The sequence below is a fragment of the Natator depressus genome, chromosome 10 (genome assembly GCF_965152275.1).
Source record: "Natator depressus isolate rNatDep1 chromosome 10, rNatDep2.hap1, whole genome shotgun sequence".
NCBI lineage: Eukaryota > Metazoa > Chordata > Testudines > Cheloniidae > Natator > Natator depressus.
The window spans coordinates 21,929,038-21,953,356 of record NC_134243.1 but is presented as its reverse complement, the minus strand read 5'-3'; the positions used below and the strand labels follow the sequence as shown (position 1 = coordinate 21,953,356).

Genomic DNA, 24,319 nt, shown 5'->3' with positions numbered 1-24,319 from the left:
CCCAGCTTGATTTTCATACACATTGTAAGGAGAGTGGTCACTTTGGATAAGCTATTACCAGCAGGAGAGTGAGTTTGTGTGTGTGGTTTTTGGAAAAAAGGGGGGGGGTGTGAGAAAACCTGGATTTGTGCTGGAAATGGCCCAACTTGATTATCATACACATTGTAAAGAGAGTGGCCACTTTGGATGGGCTATTACCAGCAGGAGAGTGAGTTTGTGTGGGGGGGAGGCGGAGGGTGAGAAAACCTGGATTTGTGCTGGAAATGGCCCAGCTTGATTTTCATACACATTGTAAGGAGAGTGGTCACTTTGGATAAGCTATTACCAGCAGGAGAGTGAGTTTGTGTGTGTGTGGTTTTTGGAAAAAAGGGGGGGGTGTGAGAAAACCTGGATTTGTGCTGGAAATGGCCCAACTTGATTATCATACACATTGTAAAGAGAGTGGCCACTTTGGATGGGCTATTACCAGCAGGAGAGTGAGTTTGTGTGGGGGGGAGGCGGAGGGTGAGAAAACCTGGATTTGTGCTGGAAATGGCCCAACTTGATTATCACACATTGTAAGGAGAGTGATCACTTTAGATAAGCTATTACCAGCAGGAGAGTGGGGTGGGAGGAGGTATTGTTTCATGGTCTCTGTGTATATAATGTCTTCTGCAGTTTCCACAGTATGCATCCAATGAAGTGAGCTGTAGCTCACGAAAGCTCATGCTCAAATAAATTGGTTAGTCTCTAAGGTGCCACAAGTACTCCTTTTCTTTTTGCGAATAGTAAGAAGGAAAGTGACAGAGACTAATGCAATACGGGTGAGACACAGACATGCAGGTTCTCAGCAGACAGAAGGAGGTGTCTGAAAAGGCCCCATGTGCAGCTGTACCAAATCTTCGTGCTCCACTGGATGCTACTGAGCTTTGCCCTAAAAATGATCCCAGCAATTCTTCTCGGGAAAACCACCGAACTTAAGTGGATCAGGCACGGACGGGGTTCGAACCCGTGATCTTCGGTTTACGAGACCGACGCCTTACCACTTGGCCACCGCGCCTGCGTTAAAATCGCCGCTTGACAGCTATATATGCTGGCACCACTCCCGACAGTGGGCGTGCTCTTGAGGTACCGCCGAGTGCGTGCGCAGCATTTAGAAACACCAGCTCCTCCCACTTTCAGTGGTCCGAGTACTCATGCGCACTGGCTTGTTAACGCGAGCGTTCCGTGTCGTTCGCAGCAAGCTCTCGTCTCACTGCCGAGTAGGGAGCTGCTGGTGCTGTGTAAGCGGGGAGTCCTGGGGACTTCTCCGACGTTCCCCGCAGAGCCCGGGGCCAGGGATTCTCCGCGGGGGCCGCTCACGCTCCCCGCCCAGGCTGTGTGGGTGACTGGGGGAGTGCGCGGCCGGCCGGCCGGCCCGCCCGCTCGCCCGACCTGCGCGGAGGGGGTTTACCGTGGATCAAATAGGGGAGGGTGTAAAATTCCCTTCCCGTCTTCCGTTACGGGGCGGGAACGTTAGCCGGAGGAGGCGCGCGGGGCGTCCCCTTCGTTCTAGGGGAAAGGGTCAAGGGAATGTGGGGAGGCCAGCGCGTGGCCCGCAGTCGTGGCGGGGGCTTGCACACTCACGTTGTACAAGTGGGGTGGCAAGCGGGTGCCTGGCCGTCAGTGTGGGCCTGAGGGGAGACAGGTTTTGGGGTGAGGGGGTCTGTGTTGAGGTGTTGGAATAGGGGGTGGGGGTGTCACTTGAGATGCTTCCCGCTCAGTCTGCCTGGGGCGAAAGGCAGTCAGATTTCAGCCGGGGAGGTAGGTACCTCCTGAGAAAAGCTGCAGTCACAAGCTTTCTGCACGGTAACTATTTTATTGAATATACAAACGTGATAAATATTATTGTCTGCCAGTAGATGTCACTGTTTTTATAGTAGTAGGTAAGTACATACACAGCACAAATCCATCTACCACTTCTGTACAGTGTTATGATTTTCCTCAGACTGAAAAATTCCACTCTGCAGGGTCTGGGGCCCCCTGGTGGGCTGTGAGCAGGTTTCGGGGTGGGGGTGGGGTGCCAAGCAGGGCCAGCATTAGATTCGCTGGGGCCCAGGGCAGAAAGCCAAAGCCCCACTGCATGGGGCTGAAACCCCTGGGGCTGCACCCAACCCTGAGCAATATAGCTGTGGCCTGGGCCCCAGGCAGTTGCCCTGCTTGCTACCCCCTAATGCTGGCCCTGGCTTTTATATGCAGAAAAGTAGTTCTTGTGGCATGGGTGGACCATGGAATTTTAATAGCGGGGGGGCTCAGAAAGGAAAAGGTTGAGAACCTCTGCTCTAGTGCTAGGCAAAGTTCAGTCCTAAATCCATAGATTGGTGGCTTTCAAACTTTTTTTCTGGCAACCCAATGGAAGAAAATTGTTGATGCCCATGACCCAACAGAGCTGGGGATGAGGGGTTTGGGGTGTGAGAGGGACTCAGGGCTGGGGATGAGGGTTGGGGTGAGGGCTGTGGGGTGGGGCCAGGAATGAGGAGTTTAGGGTGTGGGAGGGGATGCTGGGCTGGGGCAGGGAGTTTGGGTGCGGGCTTGAGTGGGGCTGGGGATGAGGGGTTTGGGGTGCAGGAAGGGGATTACCTCAGGCTGTGGGCTGGGAGTGCAGGCTTGGTTGGGGCTGTTGGTTTGGGGTGTGGGCAGGGGATTTGGATGCAGGCTTACCTCGGGTGGCTCCCAGTCAGCAGTGCAGCAGGGGTGCTAAAGCAGGCTTCCTGCCTGTCCTAACACTGCAGACCATGCTGTGCCCCAGAAACGCCAGCAGCAGGGCTGGCTCCTAGATGGAGGCAGGCAAGTGGCTGCATGCTGCTCTTGCCCGCAGGCACCGCCGCCTCCAGCTGGGCCAATGGGAGTGTGGAGCCAGTGCTCGGGGCAGCGTGCGGAGCCCTGTGGCCCCCCCACCTTGGAGCTGGACTTACTGCTGGCCACTTGCAGGGCGCAGCGCGGTGTCAGAACAGGTAGGGACTAGCCTGCCTTAGCCGGGCAGCACCGCTCTCGGGACTTTTAACAGCCTGGTTGGCAGTGCTGACCAGAGCCGCTGCAACCCAGTGCCTTATATGCTGCGACCCAGTACTGGGTCGTGACCCGCAGTTTGAAAACCACCTTCATAGATGTCCCCTAAGCATATCTCTGAAGATAAACTGACAATCAGGCTTGCTACTCTACTCAGACTCCTCATATGATGCATAGACATGCCCTGTGTGAGTGAGCCTCCGAGTCCAGGTCCATGGGCTTCTGGTAATGAGGCTCACACTAGTGCTCTAAAAATAGCTGTGTAGACACTGAAGATTTGGCTCTGAAGCTGGGGAAACTTTGAGAGCCTGAGCTCCAGCATCAGCCACAACGGCAAAGCACCATCTGTACAGCTGTTTCAAGTGAGCAGAGGTTGTGCTAGTGTTCTTAAGTGTGGATCTGGGCAGGGAGGCTCGCTCACAGACACAGTGTAGATACACCCAGAGAGATCCCATTAAATCCTCTGAAGAGAATTATCCCAGACACCCAAGTTAAGTGGTTTCCTTGGTTAATTTTGTGATGTATGATCCTTCTGGTTGCTGATGCCAGATAAAATCAAAAGGGTGTACCTGGTGCAATGAGTCTAAGCAAAATTAAGCTGTCTCAGTAGTGATCGCCTATGTTCAAGAGTAACCTTCCTTGCCCTCTTGGTGTATGAATCCCTGCTGTCCTCAAAAATAAAAGTATAAATGAAGAACTGATTCATTGTCCAGTGAAGAAAAGAATTGCACATATTGGCATTACTTTATCACAATAAGTTTCCTTCAAAGAGAAGCCATAATAATTCAAAACCTACAGGATACTGTAGCAAAAAACAGTGAGACTGTGTGGCCTAATGATAGGGCTCTGATTTGAGTCTCTCAAGACTTGAATTATATTCTCGGCTCTGCCACTGATATGTGTGACCATGGACAAATCACTTCCCCTCTCTTTTCAGAGTAACAGCCGTGTTAGTCTGTATTCGCAAAAAGAAAAGGGGTACTTGTGGCACCTTAGAGACTCACGAAAGCTTATGCTCAAATAAATTGGTTAGTCTCTAAGGTGCCACAAGTACTCCTTTTCTTTTTCCTCTCTTTGTCTTATTTAGAAGGTAAGCTTATTAGGGCAGGGGCTGTCTCTTAATATGTTTGTACAGCAACTAGCATGATGGGGTCCTAACCTTAGCTGGAGTTTCTAGGTGTAAAAGAACAAATCTGTTTTAGTTTTGTAGTTTGCCATAGTAGTTCTAGAGCTGCATGAACTTACTGTATGAAATGTAGGGTGAAATGAGGCATATTCAACTGTGGATAGCTCAGTTAATAAAATAATTAAGTGAACCCCCAGTGAGGATTTGACGAAAGGTGGATCAGTCTACATTCTGGTGTGTTCTTGAGACTGTGCCCAGCAGGGAAAGCCACAACTGAGACATTAGTAATGACCTGAATGGACCCAATCCTCTGCTGAGTTTTTTCTTTTGCAGCATCTTTCATCCAGCCACGTTCATTTGCTAACTTACAGTTCCTCATAGCATGGTGTGGACTTTGGTGCAATGAATCAACTCTAGATACCAAGAGAGAATCCTTCCCCTAATGAAGATGCTGGTTTTGCCTTAAATATATGGATTGCTCTTAGCATCCCTGATATGGTGATGAAGTATGTGGGGGTGATAAGTTTTGCTTTTGTGACTAGGGATGCACATGTGCGGCTAGTGATCCCAATTAGGTGAAGGGTTACCTCCTTCTGATCCCTCTGGCCTGATCCTTATGGTACCAGGTGAGGCCCAAACTGTAATAGGTAATCTTAGATTGTTGTGCTTGCCACATCTGGCCCACCTGGTTCTTCCTGCCATTCTCTGCCCCAGACTTACTGACTGGAACCTTATCTTGTGGTACATGTACAGTTCTGTCTTTAGGCTGCTCTCCTGCCCTTTTTTATGCCCTCTGTGGTGAGCTGGTAAATCATATGTTTTTGTTGTGGTAGCAGCGGAGTGTGTGCGTGTATGTGTGGTGGGTGTGTTATGTGAATTATGCTTTGTGTACATGACTTGGCTTCTCAGATATATGAAATGTTGTATACATTTCTTCAGTGTTTGCTGAGACCTTTATATTGTAAAGTTACTTCGAATAACATGGAGAGATTAATAATCCAAGATGAAATGATGGTTAAGGTGGTGTTTAGGTGAAATAATACATGTCTTAATGACCGATGTAAAAATAGAAAATTTCATCTTGCCTAGAGAAAGTCATCTGACCTGGTTACAAAACAGAGGCTTGATGTCCTAAGTCAATCCACTCTCTTATTTGAGTATTTTGATGCTGTTATTAGGTATCTAGGTGAAGAGCTGTTTGTTGATGAATTTAAGGAGTTTTTTTAAATGTTCGTGCTGTTTAAATCATTATCCTTTGTTGGTCTAGCTTCTGTTGGTATTGTCATTTCTTATATGATATGATGTCACAAAGAAGTTATATCCTTTAATTCTGCTGTGTGTGCTGCACTGGGGAGCTCAAAGTTGAACCGTTGTTGAAATATGGTAGGAGGAAGTTAAGATACTTGCTTTGTCTCTCAGGGTTAAAGTTTTGAAGGATTAAATTCCTGTATGTCTTTAAGATGACAAGGTATACCTCTTAGGTTTTCTGGTACTCCTTTCTGTTTTAAATTACCGTTTTTCAATAGAGGGAGAGCAAAGCCAAACCAAATTGCACTTACTGCATTTACTTCTGACATGACCTCTTAATATTGTACTTGTTCTCAATCTTTATTAGTTGGGGAACTTTGAATCCATTCTTTTCCATAACATGTTTTTGGAGAGTCCAATGGACAGTCCTGTTTGTGGACCTTGTTTTTTGAGTGTGTGTGTGTAGTCTATCTTCTGCTGAGCATGGGAGCAGAACTTCGGATTTTGATTAGAAGAATTTTTTTTTACTTTTTCTGTCCACAGCTTTGTTAATTATGCAAAATTCTAGTATGTCTTCTGGTGGTAATCTCAAATTCATTTTTAATTTCTGTTTTAGATACACGTTAAGTTTCTCTGCCTTCATTTCTAGCTCTAAATAGATGCCTCTTTTTAAAATTGAAGCCATAGGGTAGGTAACTGTTCTGTTAGTTTTATTTGAATGTTCTGTTTTTCTGTCATGATCTCCTTGGGATCCCAGTGCACTGATAGGCACTCTTTACTAAAAGGATTTTTCTGGATACTTTTTCATTTTGCACGTTTCTTGATTTTTTTGATGGGCTGTTGTGCAGTATTAATGTCATGAGTACTCCAGTGTTGCTATATAGTGGTCATCTTCACATCTTTTTCAAGATTTTGCTTAGTGTTTAAGAAAAGATCATTAACTATGAGATTTACCTCTAAATATGCTTCTGGTAATCTTTCCATAAAAACTCAGTGAGGCACAGGTGAAATGAATGAGTTCCTGACTCTTGTCTAGTCAATGATGTTCTGCAGCTGGATAGTAATTCTTTTTTTTCTTTTCTTTTTTTTTTTTTTTACATTTGTAGATTTCTCCTCCATAGTAATGTAGAAATAAATGAAGTTTCATTCTTTCTTAAGATGGTTACAGCACCACTTGGCTGGATTTCTGCAAGTGCAGGTGGGGCCTTGGGTATCATCATTTTCATAGACTCAGTATGTGCTGAAGGAATTCTCCAGAGGAATACAAGATATTGTGTTTTACATTAAGTTCTGTAAGGTAAAGAGCATCTTGGGTTATAAATGGTAAGTAACGGTCCTTAAACCCTTTTTGTTTTATTACCATAAGGAGTCAGAGGTGTTTTTTTTTTTTTTTTCTTTTTTTTAAAGGTGAAGATGAACTGCTCTGAAGGTTATTCTAGCCATTGCAGGAATTGTTCCTGATTTAAGTTTTAGTGATTTCACAGTAGTGTGTGAAGCAAGTTTATTAATTTTCTGATTTCAGTGATTTGAGAATAAAGGTTTGTGGCATTTCTCTTTCTTCTGGATACATGACTACAGATCTTGCATCTAATAGGAGATTTATATCCAGGGACTTGAGAATATTTACTAGGGTTAATGTTGGGCTTTTCCTGTATTTCCTGCCATGATCTCTTTTTGGAACTGTAGTGCTAGGAGCATACATTTTCTTAATGATTCTGCTACTTTTTTTGGAAGTTCTCCATTTTTTTCTGAATTATTTTCTTTTTTACATGGAACTCAAGGAAATATTTAGTTTCTTCATTGTTGAATGGTAAACTATTTACGTTTTCCAAAACTGTTTCTTTTTTTACTCTGCTTATCCTAGATGGGTTTGGCATGGAGGCATCAGTAGGTTTCTGTGTCTGTAAGGGAAAAGCACAATTATGATCCGTACTTTTCTTTCTAATATGCCATTCAGGCTGATCTCTAACTTGTTCTGGAATAAATGGTATGTCTCTTGCAGTTCCCATTGCTGGAATCACTGGAATTAGGAGTGATTGGAAGAAGGAGCCTTTGGAATCTTTTTTCTAAGGACTCTGTCCGAGTAGGAGGAATTTTCCAGTGAGCCAAGTGATGTTTCTGTTTTATATTAAAATCTGTATGCTAAAGGAAATCTGTAAATGTCATCAATGCTATTCTTTCCATCCTGCTTCTTTTATATCAGTGAGAATTGGTTTGGAAGTGGTTTCTTTTTGATAAGGGAATCCTCTCTGTAAACTTGTTTAACTGTTACAGAACATGTTCCAATTTTGATTGCAAGTGAATTCTTAACAACATGAAAATACATTTTATCCTTTTTCCCCCCAAAGCTAAATTTTGGAAAATATTTTTTCCTAATCTTTGAGGATTTGAATTGGGATTCATTTGCTGGTAGAAATCCATTTTCTATGTGATGCATTGTTTTCCTTACAAGATACTCTTCAGGAAATGCTGAAGTGGCTAACAATAGATTTTTTTTTTTCTTGATTCTGCACAGGAAAATCACTGTATTCTGGGGGATACAGTTGTATAATTCAGAATTAAAATGAGACCTTTCACTGTTAAATGTTTGATGTTGATTTTTCCACTACTGAAATTTTCTTTGCTAATGTTGTTCGTCCTGAACATGTGCATGAGGTTGGGTTTCTGAAACCACTAAACCAGTTCAGGCTTTTTAAATGAGACTAGATTTAAGATGATGATGTTCCACTGGATGATGAATAGCTTACTTGAAATCTCTTGCAAATAAAAAAAGCAAGCATTTTTCTATGTTCTGCGGATTAAAAAAAAAAATCATCCAGATACTAATTTTCTTGATGTGTAGCAAGAATTCATGTATGTCTTCCAAAGTTCTTCAAAACTGCTGAAAAGTAAAAAGCCAAACAAAAAAGACAACCCTCGCCCCTGATTTTACAAATCCGTATAGATTAATCCTCTAACCTTTTTATTACTTGTTTAGTCTTTAAAAATGCCACATATGTATTTTTAAATTTCTTAAGGCGATTAAACTGCGTTTTTTGTCCCATTAATTGAAAAGGAAAATTATAAGAAACAAGTACAGTGTTTACAAGAAGCAAGATATTAATTTACCATCCTACTACAAAACTTCATGCATGTGTGTATATATAATTATTAATTCCTGGAATAGCTGTATTTTTCTTTTCAGAGTGTATTTCACTTCATAAACTGAGTGTCTGCACTGAACCTCAGAACATACTACTTTTCATTCTAAAAAATGTATTTCTTATTTTACAGAGACAATCACCTGTGTCTGGGGTGGTCTAATAGATAACCAAGAACAGTCCTTCCTCTCAGACCAAATACAGAGGGTTGTTAGACTGTTGTTACTATGTCACCAAAGCCCTTACCTGTATAGTCCTGTAAGGTCATATTATTCCACATCTGTAAGTCGCTGTTGGGAGAGTTCGTGAGACATGAGCTGAAATGCCAGCAGATGCAGATGACATCAAGCTCTAAAGTTCCTGTATATCAGTGGTTCTCAAGCAGGGATACACAGAGATTTTCCAGGAGGTACGTCAACTCATTTAGATATTTGCCTAGTTTTACTACAGGCTACGTAAAAAGCACTAGCGAAATCAGTACCAACTAAATTTTCATACAGACAATGACTTGTTTATACTGTATACTGAAATGTAAGTACAATGTTTATATTCCAGTTGATTTATTTTATAATTATGTGGTAGAAATGAGAAAGTGAGCAATTTTTCAGTAATAGCATGTTGTGACACTTTTGTATTTTTATGTCTGATTTTGTAAGCAGTAGTTTTTAAGTGAGGTGATACTTGGAGTATGCAAGACAAATCAGACTCCGGAAAGGGATACAGTAGTCTGAAAAAGTTGAGAGCCACTGCTTTACATCAAACTTAAACAGCAGTGTAACAGGCTTTTAGTGTTTGCTTGAAACACCCCTACCATTTTTAAAGTGTTGATACTACTGGGGAAAATGTTAAGTGGCTTTTGCTGAGTCTGTTGTTCATATCTCAGCACTCCATCCAGATATAAGGGGCAGAGAATCTAGGCTGTAGGCTGAGCTTTCCCAAAGAAGGAAACTGAGAAGCAGTTGTGACTAGGAGAAGGTATGAACTAAATTTGCTTCTTATTGATTTTTTTAAAAATAAAGTCATTCCTGTGGAAGAGGATGAGTTTTTAAAGCAGTTTTCTCAGTGTGTGGATGCTGTCTAAAGCTGAACTCGGGCAACACCTAGCTGATTCTGGAATAAAAAGGAAAGGTCACCAATCCACTTCTCCTGCTAACACCTTTTTGTATTCCTCCATGTCACCTCTTATTCATGGAGAGAAAAAAACTCTGACAAAATCCATAAAGCCACCATATTATTCTCCTTCAGATGCTTCCTGAAGACTTATCTCTGCTCTGAAACCTCCAAAACAATGCTGTCTAGCAATGCTTAAGCAGGTGGCAAGCTGTCACCTACAAAACATGCTTGTTTCACTGTTACTTGTCTTGCCCACACCCACATTTGTTTTATCTACTTGTTGCAGCTCATGTCTTGGCATAAGCCTAGAGCGTGAGTGAGCCCCTTGGCACAGGGACTGACTTCCTGTTACATGTTTATACAGCACAGAGCCCAATGGGGCCTTACTCCGTGATATTGGGGCCTTGCTACTGTAATATAAATAATAATTCATAAAGCTTTAATATACCGATATAAACATTAAGTAGCATATGTTTATGGAGTGTTTATGAATGGAAAGAAGCAAATGAACAGCCAACAGTAACATTTCGGAACTAATCTAGATGTTCAGCAAGGTTTGGAATAGGTTCTAAGCACTTTCTGGAGCATAGTTTGTTTTTTCCAGATTGTTTTACTGATATTTAACTGCCTTAACATGTGATTTTTGTGACATGTTCTTTTCATTCTGTTTTCCAGGGAGATTGAGTTGATTTGCACTTTAAACTTCAGATTTCAGAAAGATGAGACAAAGATTTGTTGATAAAATATCTCATTTAAAAGAAAAATGTTTTGTATACACATTGAAGTTTGTGTTCCTTTAGTATCATTAAGGCATCATGAACTAATGAATTATCAGATATATCTTGCTCACAAAACATGTCATAACTGCAGTTTTGATTATATTGGAAGATTAAAGAAGGTTATTAGTGTATGCTCAGGAATAAGATATCCTATATGCGTGACTAATATGGCCTCAAGTACTGTCTCTGATACCTCCTTTATGTGCCAGGCAGTCCTGTCAAGAGTCTTGACCCCCAGCTTATATTCAGATGGTGGATATCCAGTAAGAAAGCATGGCAGACTTGCCACAAATCAAGTGTTTTTGAGTAAATACTGAGTATCCAAGTTAATACATATGTGGATATGTCTGGGTTTCAGTGATGTACTGCCCATCTTTTAAACAAGAGGCTCCTACAAATATTTTCTCCCTGAGTCTGCGATAAACACCCTATACTGGGTTTGGAGGGTTCAGCAGAGAGGAGGAAACAGGGTTTTGTTGGGTTCTTGTTTAGACAACAAAGCTTTATAAATCTTTTACTGGAAATACTTATACTTTGTTTCTGAAAAATATGTGTATAGATATTTGTAAGTGAGTCATATATTCTGAAAGCTTCTCCAGCTCATGTTTGCTGACTTGATCATGCCCATCCAGTCTTTCTACCTCCATAAAGCGGAGCAGGAGATTCAACAAAACTCCAGCTGAATCTTGTAGGCACCTTTTGTAAATGCACTTTTGGCAAGACCTACTTTATTTGCATTTTCTTTGGCAATTTTTTCCTTCTCCCTCCATCTTGGATCTGGACTGGTCACAGGAGAATTTCAAATAGGGCTGGAAATCTTGCTAGCCCACCTGTAGGTTCCTAACTATTTTTAGTGATTGTGGCAATTTAGCAGCTTCAGTAGCAGCCTCAGAGGCTCCTGTGCTGCTTGTTGTCCACTAGGAACAAAAGGAATTTTGCTGTTTGAATGGGGCAGACTCCCTTAGCTTCATCAGTCCCCCAACGGTTTAACTACTCTCTGCTTCGTATCTCATTATATTAGGAGGTCTGTGGCAGAGCTGGAAATTAACTCCCAACCTATTGAGTACCAAAACCTTTTAATTGTTCACAAACAAAATGTGAAGTAGGCTCACTTAGAGGGGGGGAAAATGTGTTAGAATATGTACATCTCACATTAAAATATTTTTTCCACTTTATTCAACCAATGTGGACATGAGTAGTGAGGAATGGAAATACTTTTACCAGATTAATTTGAAGTATACTGTCAGGATGTCTAATATGCTAATAATTATAAGTGTGATTAAGAGTCTGGCACCATTCCTTCAAATTTGTCTCTAATATTTGTGTTATCTGTGTATGTGAATGTTGGGAGGTCTGATTATTTTTCTAAAATTATTCTTGCAAGCATCACTCATTAATTCTCTCTGTACTCCTCATTCATGGAGACATTTCATACCGGTCATGCACTTGTGGTGCATTTCACAGTGCCTTCCACTTAATTCAGTTACTAGTTAATGTGTCATTCTGCTTCATCTGATGAAAATCCAAGGAACCAAGTCATTTTATTACAAATGAAACTTTTCATATTTATTTTGATTGATTTTTATTTTAACGAGATAACATTCAGTGAGTGACTATACAATCTTAACCCACTCTGTCGGAACACTGCCAGAAATAAAAATGTGTCTTCATTAGTACTGCTACAAGGCATGATCCTGAGAGAGACTTAACAGTCACTTACGGACATTTTTAATGAAATGTTGTTGACAACATTAATGGACTGAGGCCCATGGTTGTGGTCTTTCTGTGTCTCCTTCAAATAGTCACGTTTGATGTCAGAGTATGAGGTTCAATAATTATATTTTTTTGCCTTCCATTAGAGGGCCTTGAAGAACTTTATAGGCATTAATTATTTAAGTATTGTAACACCCTTTTGAGACATATGGGTATTATCCCTATTTTCCAGGTGACAACATTTATGCACAGAGAAGTTATTACTGAAATTTTGAAATAGAGATACCTAAAGTTAGCTCCCTACATCTGCATATAGGCACCTAAATAAGCGGCCTGGTTTTCAGGAGGAGCAAAGCAACTGCAGCTGCTTGTGAAGTCAGTAGGAGTTTGACACCTCTTTAAACAAAACAAACAAAAAAGTACTGACTCTTTTGGTGCTGATTGGAGAAACCATTTAAGCCTATACTTAAAGTTCTGCAAGGCGTATGTGCTTTGCTGGATTGGAGATTTATTTAGGGGTCTAAGTGAAGGCACCCAAGTTTGAAAATTTTGGCTTCAGTGTCTTTAAGGGCACAGGATGAGACAGTAGCAGATCCTGTAACAGAACTGAGAAGTCTTGGGCCTCAATCCACAAAGGGACTTAGGCACCTAAATGTGGGATTAGGTTCCACTGTGATCAACAAAACTCCTGCTGAATCTTGTAGGCACCTAAACTCACTGAATTCCTAAATTTCTGCCTCTGGGCACATGCATCAGTCTAAGTGTCCAGACACCTGTGTCCTACCTAAGTCCCAGAGCGATCTTCAGCCAGGTAAAGATGGGCATTTGCCCTCCTAAATGGTGCGTGGTGCCTGCTCTGGTAGGCAGGCTCAGCGGTGCCTAACAGATCAGATCCCATTCAAAATCTGGGTGGAGCAAGTGGTGCTGCTGCCACAACTGCCCACTTTAAAACTTTTTCCCTAGTAGTTAGCGCACACATCTGAGATGTGGGAGACTCAGGTTCAATTCCCCCCTATACCTTATGGGGAGAGATGATTTAAACAGGGCTTTCCCACCTCTCAGGAGAGCACTGTGATCACTGAGCTGTGTGATATTCTGATGTAGGGTTCCTTCAGTCTCTTCTGTTGAAGATGTGCCACTATGGATAAATAATCAAAGAGTGATTGGAAAAGGGAGACTGGACCTCCTAAACGGGTGCCCTGCCTGCACCTGGACTACAGAGTCATATATATAATTCTCTTTCTCCCCCTTTCCCCCCAATGTTCCCCATCTGTAAAATGGAGTTAGTGATATTTCCTTTCTCCCACTTACTCCACTTCCTCTTGCCATTTTGTGTGGAGTGTGGCAGGCATCTAACTCTGGAAGAAATTGCTTAGGCTCCCAAGCTCTAGGAAATGGTTTCCCATTTGTGGATCACCAAGCAGATATAGGTTCCTCTCATTGGCTAGCTTAGGCAGCTCCTCACTTTGTGTGGATCTCAGTCTAAGGTGCCTCTGTCTGCCCACTCGTTGTATAGTGAGCCTAGGTGTCTAATTCAGGGTTTGTGGATTGCAGTGTTGTTCCTGTGATTTTTCTAGGCAATAGAAGTTAGGCACTGTGATGCTTGGTGTTGCAGTGCCTACATCCCTTTGTGGATCCAGGCCTTGGTTCCCAGTCCTCTACTCACCATTAGATAAATAGTTTACATAGACATATCACTAAGATTTTGGCACAACTACAGTATTTTTATATTCTTACCTTGATCATTTGCTTAGAACTTTTACTTGCCATTAAATCTCTTCCTGTGTAAAGAATGATGACACCTTCGTTAATTGCAACACAAAACTCCATGCTTATTATGGGTTTATTAAAAAGGTAAATATTTGTAAGAGTCCCTGTCCTCCTTTAATGAGCTTTATGATTCTCTCAGAGGAGACGTTCCCAGCTGATATTTGATTGTTTTGCTCAGTTAACTGTAGGAAACTGATTTTTAGAAAGGGAATTTATCATCCTCATGGTATACTTACAAAACAGCTTTACATAAATCTTTTAAAAGAATCTGAGTGATCTATGTCCTGTCTTTTTTGAAGTTGTCTCGTTAAGTTTATGAGTGTCTGGGATAAAAATCTTCTTGTTTGTCTGATTTACCAGGTCTTGGTAGCAATTTACCATTTTTAGTTTTATTTCTATGAAATATTTTATCATTGAAGGAAACAAACTCAGTTTCTTGGGATATTCTTACACTTTGTTTTGTCTTGGTGGAAATAATCATTCCAATTAATGAGAGTTCTGAAACTGCTGTAACTTTAGAGCAGCTTTCAGCACTTCAGTTTCCATTCAAATTTAATATCTTTACCTTTATGTCAAACATCAAAGAATAAAAGTTTAAAAAATCAGCTGCTGATAACTGTGGAGTTGGAGTAATACTTAATAAAATTTGTAGTTCTCCCTAGGATATTGTTGACAGATTTTGCCCTCTTCCCTTTTTTAAAGAAGAGAAATGTGTTATTTCTGCTTTCTCTACATAGATTTATGGGGCCTATAATAATTACACAAAAAAGTTCCAGTAGTAATTTGTTTACACAAAGCACCCCCATCTCAGCCACACTGTAGAAAGTAGGTGTTTAACCCAAAGAAAAGACTACAATAGATTAATAAATAATAAGCTAGTCTCAACCTTTACTGTAATGGTGCTACTATCCCACTGTAATATTAAAACCAAAACAAAGAAACAAAAAAAGTACACAGGGTCTGATTTTCATTTATATGAAAAACCTATTTAAACAAAATGTAATAGATGGTGTCAGCTGTTTTTTCCAGTTTCATCCCAAAAGTTCTTTTGAAGTCTCAAAATTACCTATATTTTCAGGGCTGCTTACACATTCCCTCACAATCTTGGCTTAGAACTGTGAGTGCTGCATGAGTCCAGTGCTACAGAGTGGCAGATAAGGGAATGGGGAATGGCAAAGGTATGGTTGATACTGTTGGGAACAAGGTTACTAGCATTTATAGAAATGGGGAGGTATTCAAGGGAGAAGGTAGTTTTCCTGACTTATTGACTGAAATGAGGAAGAAAAAGAAAAATCCCATTAGCAAAGGCTTAGTTATTTAGTCAGTTCACAGAATACACTTCGGGTTCATAAAGGCACTAGAATTAGGTGGGTGGGGGATATAGCTATGTATTGCTTAAATTGGCTAATTAAAAGCCCAGTCCTCTTCTAATCTGTCTATATAATTTTACACAAAAAACCTATATGAAAAGAGTGTTACGGTTGCTAAGTCTAGCACTAAAAGTTTAGAGAATGTCAGACTTAAGGTTCCCTATACATTTGATCCCTTGTGCATATGAATTATGATACTGTCTTTATTTACATGACACACGTTATTTTTTCCACCCAGTCTCTTCCTGCATCCCCACCCCATATAGGGTTTCTCAACCAATTTCAGCTCTGTCTGCCTCCGCCACCTCCCTCCCCAACTACCAGTCCCCCATTCCCTTCTCCTCCCATTTAGCTCACTACACACACCAGTTGCACAGTCCAGCTCATGTCCCCTCTAGATTAAAATCAAGGCAGTTTCTTCGCTTCTATACTATTGGGCCTCTTAGGTAGGGCATTGAAAGCACAGATAATTTATATGAAGAACTCTGACAAGTCTCTACTGAGTGTATATGATCAGAGATAATTCACAGACTTGTAGCTTGCCCCGATCTGGGATTGCAAAAGTCACATTCCTGACATCGGAACCCATTGCCAAATTTCAAGTCCCCTCTACAAAGGGTGGATGTGCTACAGCTTGTTAACGAAAGGGTTGTACACTTTTTTAACATGAGTAAAACAATATTTCTTTCCCCTAACATAATTTTTGAAAATGGCTGAATGGTTTTTGCTGGAATTAAATGTGTATATATATTTATCAGCCCAAGGCAGACGCCCAGTATGGAAAATTTCAGTCCAAATGATTAAAAACTGGCAATGTAATAAGCAACTGAAAAGAGTTTTTTATAACTTTTACTTTTCAGACCTGGTTAGTTTGCACATATGTTCTTGATCAATTACAACCTATACCAAAACTTACCTTGTTTCCTGTAAGCATGGCTCATCAGCTTCTCAGGCATGAGCCAGCATAATATTCTGCAGTGGAGGTGCTTTCTCTAACACAATAGGTAACTAATCGTGCTACTGCAGGTCTAACTACTGCTTGTCAGATGTGGTGTCTCTTACTTCCACATCATTTACCCCTGAGATATCCATGTTAGCTGGAATGAATGTTTCCTCTGTAGCTAAAAGTGGGAATTTCCAGCTTACCTCTGAGGGAAAAATGTGAGCTGTTACTGAAAACACTCACCTATAAGAGAAAAGCCTTCTTGTTGTTATAAAACACACTGCACTACTTGTTTACAATGCAGTAAATGTAACAAGTCATTGGAGTATATTTGAGCTGAATTATTCTGGAGACGATAGACAAGATTTTCCGAAGTGGCTAGTGATTCTAGGAGCCCAACTTGAGATATGTTAAAGGAGCCTGATTTTTCTGAAAATGCTGAGCACCCAAGCTCTGAAAAGTTAGACCCTTTTAACGTATCTTAACTTGGACATGCCTCTGACTGTCCCTCACTGAGTACTGGAATCACTCAATTGGTGAAACAACCCATCCCAGGTCTGTACAGTAGTTCCTGTCACCCAACCTCCTCCTACCATCATCATCATGTCTGATGTGTCCCTTCAGGGAATGGAAGGCGCACCTAGGGGGGGACACTGTTCAGGGCAAATGGATGTCTCAGGAGTGTCTCTTGCATATCAGCCTCCTCAAACTGTTAATCAGGGGCATGTCTGTCATGGTCATGACAGACAACATGGCCTGTATGTTTTACATCAGATCTCAAGGGAAGGAAAAATGTAAAGCTGTGGAACTGGTGAATAGCCCATCACATCCTCATCTCAGCTTCTTATCTCCCAGGCATATAACACACTACAGGCAATGATCTTAGCAGCATTTCTCCCAAGATTACAAGTGGTAGCCATACATGCAGGTTCTCAAACACATTTTTCTGATTTGAGGGTTCCCAGAAGTGAACCTCTTAGCCACTGTGACCAACAAGAGCTGTATAAAATTGTGTTCCAGAAGAGGATAGGGTACTCAGTCACTAGGGAATGCCTTCCTGTTGCCTTGGATGAAGGGTATTCTCCATGGGTCTCCTCCAACACTTGATCTTGAGAGTGAACACGATCAAACAAGACAAAGACAGGACCATTTTAGTAGTTCCAATTTGGCTGAGACAAGTCTGGTACCCTAACCTTAATCACCTTGCTTTTTTTCTGGCATTGAGTCTTTGTCCGTTCTGTGCCTACTGTCTCAGGACTCCCTCAGACTCTTCATCCCAACCTAGGAATTCTTTGTCTCAGAGCTTGGTTACTCGATGGTTCTCAGGAATAGAGACCTCCTGTTCTGCAGAAGTATAGGAAGTACAGTAGGAAGATACCTCCTCAAAATACTTATCTTCAAAAATGGAAGAGATTTCACCTGTACATTCTTCTGTCTCCGCAGTCCTTGACTGTCCACTGGAATTGAAAAGGTCAGGTCTCTCCGTGCAGTTTGTCAAGGTTCACGTGGCAGCTATACCAGCTTTTATTACTCTGTTGGGGGATTCTTAGTGTTTGCTAACCCTATGACAGCAGTATTTATCAAGGGATTGATGAACCTTTTCCCACAGTTCTGAAAAACAACCTTTGTATGGGATTATAAAATTACAAATTTGGTGTTTGTCTCATGACACTCCCTCTAAGCCAATGGCTACCTGTTCTCTTCTTCATCAATCCATGAAAACGGCATCCTTGGTTGTCGTCATTTGTGCCTGAAGAGCTGGGGGAATGAGGGCTTTAATGGGAGACCTCTCCCTTTACAGTATTTTTCATGGAGAAAGTTTCATTATGACCACATCCTAAATTTCTACTGAAGGCATCTTCTTAATTACATATTAACCAGGTTATTCATTTTCCAGTTTTTCTCCTCAAAACACACCAGACCAGGGAGGAAGGTTTTTCTCCATATTTTGGATGCCAGAAGAGTGTTAGCCTTCTATCTGGACAGAACCAAACCTTTTAGTAAGACTGCCAGGCTGTGTGTTTCATTTGTGGACAGATCCAGAGGACCCACAATCTCAACTTGGAGACTCTCAAGGTGCATCTCTGGCTGTATTATCTCTTGATATGAGGCTGCCAACATTCAACCTTCTTCTGGGGTGCTAGGCCTTTCTTCAAGATCCCAGTCTACTTCTGTGGCGCTATTGAAAGATGTTCCAGTGGCTAAAATCTGTAGAGCAGCAATACATACTTTCTCCAGACACTGGGTCTGCTGCCAGATGAGATGCTGTGGTTGGCAGTGCAATTCTGTCTTTAGTGTTAGACCCAACTCTGAAGTTCCTTCCTCATTATCGGGATACTGCTTGGGAGTAACCTGAAGTGGAGCACCCATAGGGACGCTACTTGAAAGAGAAGTTTTTCACCATGTGCAATAACTGATCATCTTCAAGGTGTGTCCCCCTGGGTGCTCCAGTACCTGTCCTTCTTCCACTCTGCATTGGAGTTCCATCTCATAAGAATTTGTGGTAGAGAAGGAACAGCGAGGAAGTCTGGAGTGCCCAGGGCTGAACAGGCACTGTTACTGAAAATCTCAGATCAAAGCTGCATGGGACACGTGCACTTGAACTGTAGAACCCATAGGGACACATGTCTCAAAGGATTCCAGTTACTGCGCAAGTTGAGTAACCTCTCCTTCTCCTTCAGAATTTTTTTATTTAATGGATTAGATAGATTGCTTTTCTGTTGGTGCTGTTTGGTTCTGTTGTAAATGGATATGAAATAGCATTTTTAATTGCTCAGTTTCTGTCTAAATTTGAAGACTTAAACTTTAAAACATCTTAGGTGTATGGAATAATGTGTCTGAATTCTTCTTCAAGTGCTTGCTCATGTCCGTTTAATTGTAGGTGTGTGTGCCCGCCGTATGCACCGGTGACAGAAGTTTTTTCCCTCAGTGGTATCTGTAGGGTACTGGCTCTAGCACCCTCTGAAGAGGCGCCTGCATGGTGCAGTATAAGGGGCGCCGCCGGCTCCCCGCACCCTCAGTTCCTTCTTACCATCAGTGATGGTGCTGGAACATCATCTTGCTTCGGCAAGCCTTCTCTTTCTCAATCCGTTGATAGAAACTTTTCCCTGTAAATAGTTAAGTTGTTAATAGTTTTCCTTAGTGTAGTTTAGTTAGTCCCGGATGGGACTCAGCCTAGGGATAGGGCATGCCCCAATCCCCAGGCTTCAAATCCTGTGATTGCTGTAATAATATCATGCCCATCAGTGATCCTCATAGTAGCTGTCTGAGGTGCCTGAGCGAGACCCATATCAGCCAGTGACACAGGCCTCTGGCACCTGGACATACCGTCAACACAGGATATCTTAGTGTTACCGGTGCTGCCCACACCGGCCACGGCAGTGCCCTGTTGTAAGGGCAAACCTGTGCTGGGACCTTTCCAGCGGTCCCCATCAGTGAGGCACTGCTCCCCTCCACAAGGAGTGTCCCACCAGCAGTCGCCCGTGAGGAGCTGCCAGGCCTCGGAAATGGGGAGGCTGGCCCGACGGAGCCCCCACTAGTCTCTGGACTTGGGGCACCACTCGTTGGCCTCGACGCAAATCGCCTGACTCATGGAGGTGCGCCCATTCCTGCAGCCCCAGTAGCAGGACCGACCTAGCTGCTCCCCTAATGTGCAGCACTGATCCAGGGACCCAAGCAAACGGTCCCAAGAGCCTTGCTACTGGTCGCCGGAGTGCCAGTATGGGTCGCCAGGGTTGGGTCGATGTTCCCCACCTCAATGGCTGACTTGCTTTCTCCCGCTCGATGGATCTTCACCGCTCAAGAAGTGTGAGGCGTAGATCGCTGGGCCACCATCACCGATCTGTTGAACGCAGTCAGTCTCCGGGAGTTCAATGCGGGGACTCGTCATGATCTGATAGATCCCCATTGCAGCATTGGGATCGGCACAGTCATGACCAGGATGAACAGTGGGCACTGTCCTGGTCTCCTGTATGTGATCCCTCCTCTTCGGACTCTGGTACCGAGCAGGAGTCCATACCAGCGGGTCAAGGCCCCGCAGCAGCGGTACCCAGTCTGCCGGCGGCACTGCCATTGCATCGTGGCCTCAGGGCCAGTGGTCTGTCCCTTGGGGGTTTCTACAGCCCTTGCAAGGGCTCAGGTCAGCCTCGGGGGCCTCAGGTAAACCATCAGCCACGGTCTTCCGCCCACCCCCCGATGTGGAGGGCTCTGGGGAAAAGACCCCTCAGGTCCACCCAGCTCCCATGGAGGGACCAGCCGAGCAGCCATTGGAAGCGGCATATCCTCTGTGGCTCCTCATCCTTGCCTAACTAGGTGATTACAGGGCCCCCTCATCCAGTTCTGTAGGATGATGCTAAGGCCCATCAGGCGCTTCTAAAGAGGGTCGCCTCGAACTTGGGTCTTTCATGCTGGGGAGCTGGAGGAACCCTCGGATTCCCTATTTGATGTCCTCAGCTTGGTGGCCCCAGCCAGGGTGGCTTTGCCCTTGCATTAGGGGGTGGCAAAGATCACCAAGTCCTTGTGGCAGATGCCCTTGTCGCTGCCCCCTATCTCCAAAAGGGCAGAATGCAAGTATTATATGCCTGCTAAAAGTTTTGAATATATTTACATGCACCCTCACCCAAGCTCCCTGGTGGTCTCTGCCATTAATGAACAGGAAAGATGGGGCCAGCCAGGAGTGACCCCTTAAAAACAAAGACTCAGAGGCTCAGTTTCTTTGGAAGAAAGATTTATTTGTTCTCAAGCCTCCAGCTGCGAGTGGCCAACCACCAGGCCCTGCGTGGCTGCTATGACTTTAATATGTGGCAGTCCATGGCCAAGTTCGAGGATTCACTGCCTGAGGACCCCAAAAAAGGGTTCTCTGTGATCCTCGAGGAGGGAAAGGCAATAGAGCGGCCCTCCAAGCGGCCTCAGATGCGGTGGCTTGAACCATGGCCTCAGCCATCTCAATGAGGAGGGCATCGAGGCTGCACTCAGCGGGTCTGTCGATGGAGGTCCAACAATTGATTCAGAACCTCCAGTTTGATGGCCAGGCTCTGTTTGCTGAACAAATAGACGTGAAATTACACAGGCTAAAGGACTCCTGGGTGACGGTAAAGACGCTGGGCCTCTACGGCCTGGCCAGAAAGCGTGTCAAGCTGCAACAATCCCAGGGTTCTGGGAGCCAACCCAGATTGGAACCTGCCTGTAAAAAAGGCAGGGGCTACAGACACTGGCAAGGTCACCAGCCAGCATCCTCTGCCCAGTAGAGCTCCACCTGCAACGAACTTGAGGGTGTGCCCGAGGGTGACCTACCAGCCTGTATCCTGGATCCTGCTTCCCTGCGTTTCTCCAACTGCCTGTCTCCTTTCCTCCCCGCTTGGGCCTCTATAACTTCAGGCTGTTGGGTCCTCAATACCAAGGCGCAGGTTTATACCTTCCAGTTTCTTTCTGTCTTCCCCCCCCCCCCACCCCTTTCCTGTCCCTCTTCAGGGACCCTGCTCACGCAGGAGGTAAAGGGCCTTCTGCAAGTGGGGGCTGTGGAAGAAGTCCCTCAAGTACAGGGGCAAGGGGTTTTACTCCCGGTACTTTCTAATCCCCAAAGTCAAACGGGGTCTGAGACCCATCCTAGACCTGCGAAACCTCAACAAGTATCTCAAGAAGTTGAAGTTCTGCATGGTCTTCCTGTCCTCCATCATTCCCTCCCTGGATCCGGGAGACTGGTATGCTGTATGTGTACTTCCATGTATAGATATTCTAAGGACACAGGCACTTCCTCCGCTTCACGGTGGGTCCCGCTCACTACCAGTTCGTGGTGCTCCTGTTCAGTCTGGGTATAGTCCCAAGGGTGTTTACCAAATGCATGGCAGTGGTGGCAGCTTACCTCAGGCGTTGGAGTATCCAGGTTTACCTGTACCTCGACGACTGGCTCATCAAGGGCCGCTACAGGTATCAAGTCCTGTGCGACGTCTCAATGCTGCAGATCATGTGCCATGCCTTGGGCCTGTTGATAAATGAGGACAATTCAACATTAGTCCTGGTACAAAGGTTAGAATTCATCAGAGTGGTCCTCGACTCCACCTGTGCCAGAGCATTTCTGCCACAGGACAGGTTCAAGAAGATGGTGAGTCTCATTGCCAGCGTTTTTGCATATCCCCTGACCATGGCCCGGGTCTGTCTCAGGCTGTTGGGTCACATGGCGATGTGTACTTATGTCATTCACCATGCGAGGCTCAAACTGTGACCCCCCGCAAACAGTGTCTGATAACAGTCTACACCCCCTCCAGAGACCATCTGGACCAGGTTGATATGATTCTACCAAAGCTACTCACTTCTGTGCAATGGTGGACTGATCCGAGGGTGGTACAGGAAGGAGTTCCATTTGAGAGTCCACGACCCTCAGGTTATCTGATATCAGATGCCTCCGACCTCGGCTGGGGAATGCATCTTGGTATGTTGCAGACTCAAAGGGCATGGTCTCCAGAGGAGCTGACGTTGCACATAAATGTCAGGGAACTCAAGGCAGTTCGCCTAACCTGCGGAGTCTTCCTGCTGCACCTTCCTGTCAAAGTGTACGGATACTCACGGACAACATGGCGTCGATGTTCTACATTAACAGGCAAGGGGAAACCCGTTGTCAGCTCTCTGTCAGGAAGCACTCAGTTTGTGGGACCTTTTGCATGCAGCACGACATCCATCTTGAGGCATCACACCTCCCCAGCGTCCGGAATGCGCTGGCAGATCGCCTCAGCAGGTGCTTCTTCTCTTCCCACGAGTGGACCCTATATCCGGAGGTTGTCCAGGTGCTCCTCCAAAGGTGGGAGCTCCCCGAATAGACCTGTTTGCCACCAAACAGAACAGGAAGTGCCAGTAATTCTGCTCTCTCCAGGGCCTCAGCAGGAACTCCCTCTACGATGCCTGCCTTCTGTCGTGGGAAGGGGATCTGTTATACACATTCCCACTGATTCCATTGGTCAGCAGGATCCTAGCAAAGGTCAAAAGGGACAAGGCGAGAGTCGTCATAATTGCCCCGGTGTGGCCTCACCAGCACTGGTTTGGCACGCTCATGGACCTGGCCGTGGCTCCCCCGTGGCTGCTGCCCAGCTGTCCAGATCTCCTCTCACAAGACCACGGATAACTCCTGCACCCGAACCTTCCCTCCCTCCCTCCACCTGATGGCTTGGTTGCTGAGTGGCTGAACCCAGAGGAAAGGGCCTGCTCTAGCCGGGTACAGCAGGTTCTCTTGAAAAGCAGAAAACCCTCCACCAGAGCAACTTACCTGGAAAAGTGGAAGCAGTTCTCCTGCTGGGCGGAGGAGCATGGCATCTCCCGACACGCTTGTCTGTGCAGTCCATCCTTGATTACCTGCTCCATCTTAAACAGCAAGGCCTCATGCTTTCCTCCATCGAGGTGCACTTGGCAGCCGTATCAGCTTTGCACCAGCAGGCCCGGAGCAAATTGGTGTTCTCACATGACATGTCCATCTGGTTCTTGAAAGGACTAGAGCAGCTCTGGGACCCGAATCCTCAATGGGACCTCAACCTTGTCCTCTCAAGGCTCACGGGGTCTCCCTTTGAGCCCATGGCCTTCTGCTCCATTTCACACCTGTCATGGAAAGAAGCTTTCCTTGTAGCCGTTACCTCGGTGAGACGGGTCTCCAAGATTAAAGCCCTCACCTCTGAGCCCGCTTATACGGTTTTCTACAAGGACAAGATCCAGCTGCGACCCCACCCGGCGTTCCTCCCTTCCATGTTAACCAGGATATCTTTCTCCTAGTTCTCTATCCAAAGCCATACTCAACTGCGGAGAAGAGGCTGCAGACCTTGGATGTCCAGCATGCCCTAGCATTCTACCTGGAGCGGACCAAGGCCTTCCACAAGTTGACCCAACTCTTTTTATCGCAACCACAGACAGGATGAAAGGCCTGCCAGTGACCTTACAAAGGATCTCTAACGGGATCACTTTGTGTATCTGGACCTGTTATGAGTTGGCGCAGATCAAGCCGCCACCCATACTAAAGGCACAAGTGTCCTTGGTTGCCTTCCTAGCGCATGTCCCCATCCAAGACATCTGCAGGGCCGCCACGTGGTCATCAGTACACACATTCATGATGC

The 24,319-nt window shown here is 44.4% G+C and overlaps 1 long non-coding RNA gene and 1 other non-coding gene across 2 annotated transcripts in view; one reads left to right on the top strand and one right to left on the bottom strand.

Moving 5' to 3' along the window:
* Positions 1 to 967: 967 nt before the first annotated feature.
* On the bottom strand, positions 968 to 1,039 carry TRNAT-CGU (transfer RNA threonine (anticodon CGU)). The gene has a single exon. It is a non-coding gene; the product is annotated as a tRNA-Thr (tRNA).
* A 6,201-nt stretch (positions 1,040 to 7,240) lies between these two features.
* LOC141994918 (uncharacterized) overlaps positions 7,241 to 24,319 on the top strand; it is a 39,345-nt gene continuing 22,266 nt past the window's right edge. The window contains exons 1-2 of the long non-coding RNA XR_012641220.1: positions 7,241 to 7,501; positions 8,675 to 8,950. This is a non-coding gene — a long non-coding RNA (uncharacterized LOC141994918). The remainder of the gene's footprint in view (positions 7,502 to 8,674; positions 8,951 to 24,319) is intronic.